This window comes from Carcharodon carcharias, chromosome 10 (genome assembly GCF_017639515.1).
Source record: "Carcharodon carcharias isolate sCarCar2 chromosome 10, sCarCar2.pri, whole genome shotgun sequence".
NCBI classification, from domain to species: Eukaryota; Metazoa; Chordata; class Chondrichthyes; order Lamniformes; family Lamnidae; genus Carcharodon; species Carcharodon carcharias.
In genome coordinates this window covers 39,962,170-39,968,644 of record NC_054476.1, presented here as the reverse complement: position 1 = coordinate 39,968,644, position 6,475 = coordinate 39,962,170, and the positions used below count along the sequence as shown (strand labels likewise).

The window sequence follows — 6,475 nt, the reverse complement described above, 5'->3', positions numbered from 1 at the left end:
AGGTTCACGAGGAGGTCCTCCTCCTTCCCGACCCCCTTCCGCACCGGGTGCCCATAGATCAGGAGCGTGGGGCTGAAGTGCAAACAAAACATCAATAAAAGGTTTTTCAAATAACTAAAAAGGGAGTGCAACCTACAACACCCTATGTATACATGGTCCACGGACTCCACAAGACCGCAAAAAGGGCATGTGTCCTGAGAGTCCGCGGACCAATGCATCCTCTTATTATAAGGGACTGCTGCATGCAACACCCTCCAACCCAGGTCTCCGATAGAAAGGGGGAGGACACCTCCGTAGAGGGCCTCCCATCGGGGGCCTCCGCCGCCGGACGGCAACAAGGCACGCCAGGGCGTGTCCGGTCGACGGACAAGGGCGAGAAAATGGAAGGTGTGCAGCAGCAGTCCGTACAAAAAGCTCCTCTTTGCCGTGCCAAAAGGCACAGAGGGCATGTCCCCGAGGCGGCTCATATTGCGGGGCACCAGCACCCGAGGGAGGGTTCGGGGCTTGGGGCCAATGTGGAATTCCGTCCGAACAGGGGAACGCTCAGACGGAAGACCACCGCGCACCTGGGCCGCCTCAAGACCCAAAATAACGTCGGGTCCGAGCACGACCGTTCTCAGGTCTTGGATGGCATCGGCTGCGACCTGGACACTCACAGACGCGCGTCGCGCCAACTCCTGCGGGAGCATCCAGCCCAGTCCTCCGCCACCCAGCACGTCCCCGATTCTGGTCACCCCTGCGGCCACAGCCCTCCTCTCCGCCAACCACTGAAAAGGACGGAGGGGCGGATTCCTGAGCAGCGGCTCTCTGACGATAGCCGCTACTCCTGACGGGGGAGAGCTGCGTCGCGAGGCGACCACTTTCCAGACTTTGATCAGGTCCTGGTAAAAGACGGGCAACGCCTGCAAGGAGCCACCGAGGCCTAGCTGTTCTATAAACAGGAGCTGCACGTCATAATTCAGGCCGTGCACCTGACGGAGGAAATACGTCATCAGGGCACACCATCTAGGAGGAGGCTCAACGTAGAGGTATCGCTGCAGGGTCTGAAGGCGGAAAGTCGCCACCTGTGTGCGTAGGCACACTAGCGCCTGACCACCCTCCCTAAGCGGGAGACTCAGAACCTCGGCAGCGACCCAGTGCAATCTTTTGTCCCAGAAGAAGTCGACTAACAATCTCTGGATTCTTGTGACAAAGTCCGGGGGAGGGGTCAAAGTGACCAGCCGATACCACAACATGGCGGCGATCAGCTGGTTTATGACCAGAACTCGACCCCGGTAAGATAGCACTCGGAGCAGTCCTGTCCAGCGCCGCAGGCGAGCGGTGACTTTCGTCTCCAGTTCCTGCCAGTTTGCCGGTCAGGTTTCCTCAGCGGGGCAGAGATGGACACCCAGGTAGAGGAGGCTGGTCCTGCTCCAGGTGAAAGGCCTGAGCTCCTCGGGTAGGGGATCCATCTGCCACTGACCGACCAGGAGTCCAGAACACTTACCCCAGTTGATCCTGGCAGAAGAAGCGGCAGAGTAGACCTCCTGGCACTCGCGCATCCTCCGCAGGTCAGCCAGGTCACTAAACATAAGGAGCACGTCATCGGCGTAAGCCGAAAGGACCACCCCGATGCCCGGCCCGCGCAGAACCAATCCCGACAACCTCCTCCGCAAGAGGCGCAGGAAAGGCTCCACGCAAATAGAATACAACTGGCCAGACAGGGGGCAGCCCTGACGTACCCCTCTCCCAAAGCGAAGGGGCGCCGTCAGGGACCCGTTAACCTTCACTAGACACTCCGCGGCAGTGTACAGAAGTCGGATCCGGGCGACAAAATGCGTCCCGAACCCGAAAGCTCGCAGAGTTCCGAGTAAGTATTCGTGATCCACCCTGTCGAACGCCTTCTCCTGATCGAGAGACAGGAAGGCGCTCGACAGACCAGCCCTCTGGGAATGGTGGATGATGTCCCGGACCAGAAAAAAAAAATATGGAACGCTTCACGAATTTGCGTGTCATCCTTGCGCAGGCGCCATGCTAATCTTCTCTGTATCGTTCCAATTTTAGTATATGTGCTGCCGAAGCGAGCACAATTTCTAATGTAACTCTTTTGAGTACAAACCCGTTTCCATCTGTTTCAGATGAAGTTACATTGTTTCATAGTTTGCCATTGTGAGATTTGAACACTTGATACTCTTTTGAGTAAACCTGTTTCCATCTGTTTCAGATGAAGTTACATTGTTTCATAGTTTGCCATTGTGAGATTTGAACTCTTGATACTCTTTTGAGTAAACCTGTTTCCATCTGTTTCAGATGAAGTTACATTGTTTCATAGTTTGCCATTGTGAGATTTGAACTCTTGATCTGGGGGTTACAAACCCAGTACCATAACCACTTGGCTATTTAGGCCAAGCCTAAATGATGTAACTCTTTTGAGTACAAACCCATTTCCATCTGTTTCAGATGAAATTACATTGTTTCATAGTTTGCCATTGTGAGATTTGATCTCTTGACAATCTTTTAAATGAAAACCAAATCAACAAAATTGGGATAAATCAGGCACAGCCCCTAATTCAGGTCAGCTGTAAAACCAAGAACAAAGTTTAAAGGAAACTTACAAACTTTAAATCAAAATGTGATTAAAGGGGTCAACAAAACACCCCAGTCCCCGCGGTGCCCACCGAGCACGGAAGGCCTCGAGAGTGCCAGCAGACACCGCGTGCTCCTTCTCCAGGGACATCCGGCAGCGAACGTAGCCGCGGAAGAGGGACAAACAATCAGGCGGGACTCCCCCGTCGATCGCCCGCTGCCTGGACCTGTTAATGGCCAACTTGGCCAGGCCCAGGAGCAGGTTCACGAGGAGGTCCTCCTCCTTCCCGACCCCCTTCCGCACCGGGTGCCCATAGATCAGGAGCGTGGGGCTGAAGTGCAAACAAAACATCAATAAAAGGTTTTTCAAATAACTAAAAAGGGAGTGCAGCCTACAACACCCTATGTATACATGGTCCACGGACTCCACAAGACCGCAAAAAGGGCATGTGTCCTGAGAGTCCGTGAACCTATGCATCCTCTTATTATAAGGGACTGCCGCATGCAACACCCTCCAACCCAGGTCCCCGATAGAAAGGGGGAGGACACCTCCGTAGAGGGCCTCCCATCGAGGGCCTCCGCCGCCGGACGGCAACAAGGCACACCAGGGCGTGTCCGGTCGACGGACAAGGGCGAGAAAATGGAAGGTGTGCAGCAGCAGTCCATACAAAAAGCCCCTCTTTGCTGTGCCAAAAGGCACAGAGGGCATGTCCCCGAGGCGGCTCATATTGCGGGGCACCAGCACCCGAGGGAGGGTTCGGGGCTTGGGGCCAATGTGGAATTCCGTCCGAACAGGGGAACGCTCAGACGGAAGACCACCGCGCACCTGGGCCACCTCAAGACCCAAAATAACGTCGGGTCCGAGCACGACCGTTCTCAGGTCTTGGATGGCATCGGCTGCGACCTGGACACTCACAGACGCGCGTCGCGCCAACTCCTGCGGGAGCATCCAGCCCAGTCCTCCGCCACCCAGCACGTCCCCGATCCTGGTCACCCCTGCGGCCACAGCCCTCCTCTCCGCCAACCACTGAAAAGGACGGAGGGGCGGATTCCTGAGCAGCGGCTCTCTGACGATAGCCGCTACTCCTGACGGGGGAGAGCTGCGTCGCGAGGCGACCACTTTCCAGACTTTGATCAGGTCCTGGTAAAAGACGGGCAACGCCTGCAAGGAGCCACCGAGGCCCAGCTGTTCTATAAACAGGAGCTGCACGTCATAATTCAGGCCGTGCACCTGACGGAAGAAATACGTCATCAGGGCACACCATCTAGGAGGAGGCTCAACGTAGAGGTATCGCTGCAGGGTCTGAAGGCGGAAAGTCGCCACCTGTGTGCGTAGGCACACTAGCGCCTGACCACCCTCCCTAAGCGGGAGACTCAGAACCTCGGCAGCGACCCAGTGCAATCTTTTGTCCCAGAAGAAGTCGACTAACAATCTCTGGATTCTTGTGACAAAGTCCGGGGGAGGGGTCAAAGTGACCAGCCGATACCACAACATGGCGGCGATCAGCTGGTTTATGACCAGAACTCGACCCCGGTAAGATAGCACTCTGAGCAGTCCTGTCCAGCGCCGCAGGCGAGCGGTGACTTTCGTCTCCAGTTCCTGCCAGTTTGCCGGCCAGGATTCCTCAGCGGGGCAGAGATGGACCCCCAGGTAGAGGAGGCTGGTCCTGCTCCAGGTGAAAGGCCTGAGCTCCTCGGGTAGGGGATCCATCTGCCACTGACCGACCAGGAGTCCAGAACACTTACCCCAGTTGATCCTGGCAGAAGAAGCGGCAGAGTAGACCTCCTGGCACTCGCGCATCCTCCGCAGGTCAGCCAGGTCACTAAACATAAGGAGCACGTCATCGGCGTAAGCCGAAAGGACCACCCCGATGCCCGGCCCGCGCAGAACCAATCCCGACAACCTCCTCCGCAAGAGGCGCAGGAAAGGCTACACACAAATAGAATACAACTGGCCAGACAGGGGGCAGCCCTGACGTACCCCTCTCCCAAAGCGAAGGGGCGCCGTCAGGGACCCGTTAACCTTCACTAGACACTCCGCGGCAGTGTACAGAAGTCGGATCCGGGCGACAAAATGCGTCCCGAACCCGAAAGCTCGCAGAGTTCCGAGTAAGTATTCGTGATCCACCCTGTCGAACGCCTTCTCCTGATCGAGAGACAGGAAGGCGCTCGACAGACCAGCCCTCTGGGAATGGTGGATGATGTCCCGGACCAGATGGATGTTATCATAAATGGTTCGGTCCGGGACGGTGTAGGACTGGTCAGGGTGGATCATGTGGTCCAGCACGGTGCCGAGCCGAGAAGACATGGCTCGGGCGAAGATTTTGTAGTCCGTGCTGAGGAGGGAGACCGGGCGCCAGTTTTGAAGAAGGCGGAGATCCCCCTTCTTCGGTAGCAGGGCAATCACGGCCCTGCGCCACGAAAGGGGCATCTCCCCGGTAGCAATGCTCTCCCCCAGGACCCCCGCGAAGTCGCTCCCCATGACGTCCCAGAACGCCCTGAAGAACTCCACGGTCAGCCCGTCTAGTCCCGGGGTTTTGCCCCTAGAAAGACCGTCGAGTGCGCCGGTCAGCTCCCCCAGACTTATAGGGGAGTCGAGCTTTCCGGCGCACTCCGGGCCGACCTGCGGCAGGTCCTCCCACAAAACTCTGCAAGCTTCCTCACTGGACGGATCCGGAGAGAAAAGGGCAGTGTAGTAATCTCGGGCAATGGCCCTGATGCCCTCCGGATCCGAGACAAGTGATCCGTCGTCGGCCAGCAGCGTAAAGAGCTGCTTACGGACCCCGTGCCTTTTTTCCAGTGAGTAGAAGAAGGGAGAGCCACGGTCCATCTCCTTAAGGAAACAGATCCGCGACCTCACGAACGCGCCCCGAGACCCGACCAGTTGCAGGTCCCGCAGCGCGCCCTTCTTCTCATCGTACACCGACCGCAGGGCCGGGTCCGCGTCGGGCTGACGGAGACGTGCCTCCAGGTCGAGCACCTCCTTCTCCAACTCCTCGACCCTGGATTTGCGTCTCTTTGTCGACCCCTTCGCGTACTCTTGACAGAAAACTCGGACGTGAGTCTTGCCCACGTCCCACCATAGCCTCAAGGAGGGGAAGCCTCCCCGCTTCCTTCTCCAGCCGGCCCAGAAGCGACGGAACGAGTCCAGGAACCGCTGGTCTTCCAACAACAGGTTATTAAAATGCCAGTACGCGGACCCCGTCCGAGCGCAGAACGAAGTGAGCTCCGCCCACACCAGACGGTGGTCCGTGCACGGAACCTGCTGTATAGAAGCAGCCGGAACGCAGGACACGTACGCCTTCGAAACGTAAAGGCGGTCGAGTCTGGACGCTCCGACTCCAGGTGACACAAAGGTGAACACGCTGGAGTCAGGATGGAGATTTCGCCAGACGTCCACTAAGTCGAAGGACCTGACCAGGTCCCGCAACTTACTCACACCTCGCGTGCAGTGCGGGGTACCGTGACGGTCCCGGACCCCGAGGGTGCAATTGAAATCCCCCCCGAGGACGATGCACTCGCCAGCGTCAATGGAGCCGAGATGAGTGGACACTTCTTCAAAGAAGCTCGCTTGCTGCTGCGTGCCCAGGGGAGCGTACACATTCACAAAGTGAAGCACCGCCCCCCCCAGACGCACAGTCAGGTGCAGCAACCGGCCTGGCACTGGCTCCTTGACCCCCAAGATCTCCGGCTGAAAATGCGGGGCCAACAAGATAGCCACCCCGCCAGAATTGGAGGCTAGGTGACTCATGTAGACCCCCCCTCGCCACTCCAGGAGCCACGTGGCTTCGTCTCCCGGAACGGTATGGGTTTCTTGCAGGAAGCACAACGCGTACTTCCCGTCCCTGAGGACCGAGAAGTTCTGGAACCTGCGCTGTGCGGCCCTGCTGCCGCGGATGTTGAGGCTGGC

At 57.7% G+C, this 6,475-nt stretch overlaps 1 non-coding gene across 1 annotated transcript; it reads right to left on the bottom strand.

Annotated features, from left to right (window-relative positions):
- Positions 1 to 1,960: 1,960 nt before the first annotated feature.
- LOC121283670 lies at positions 1,961 to 2,067 on the bottom strand. Its single transcript, XR_005944319.1, has one exon. It is a non-coding gene; the product is annotated as a U6 spliceosomal RNA (small nuclear RNA).
- Positions 2,068 to 6,475: the final 4,408 nt, after the last annotated feature.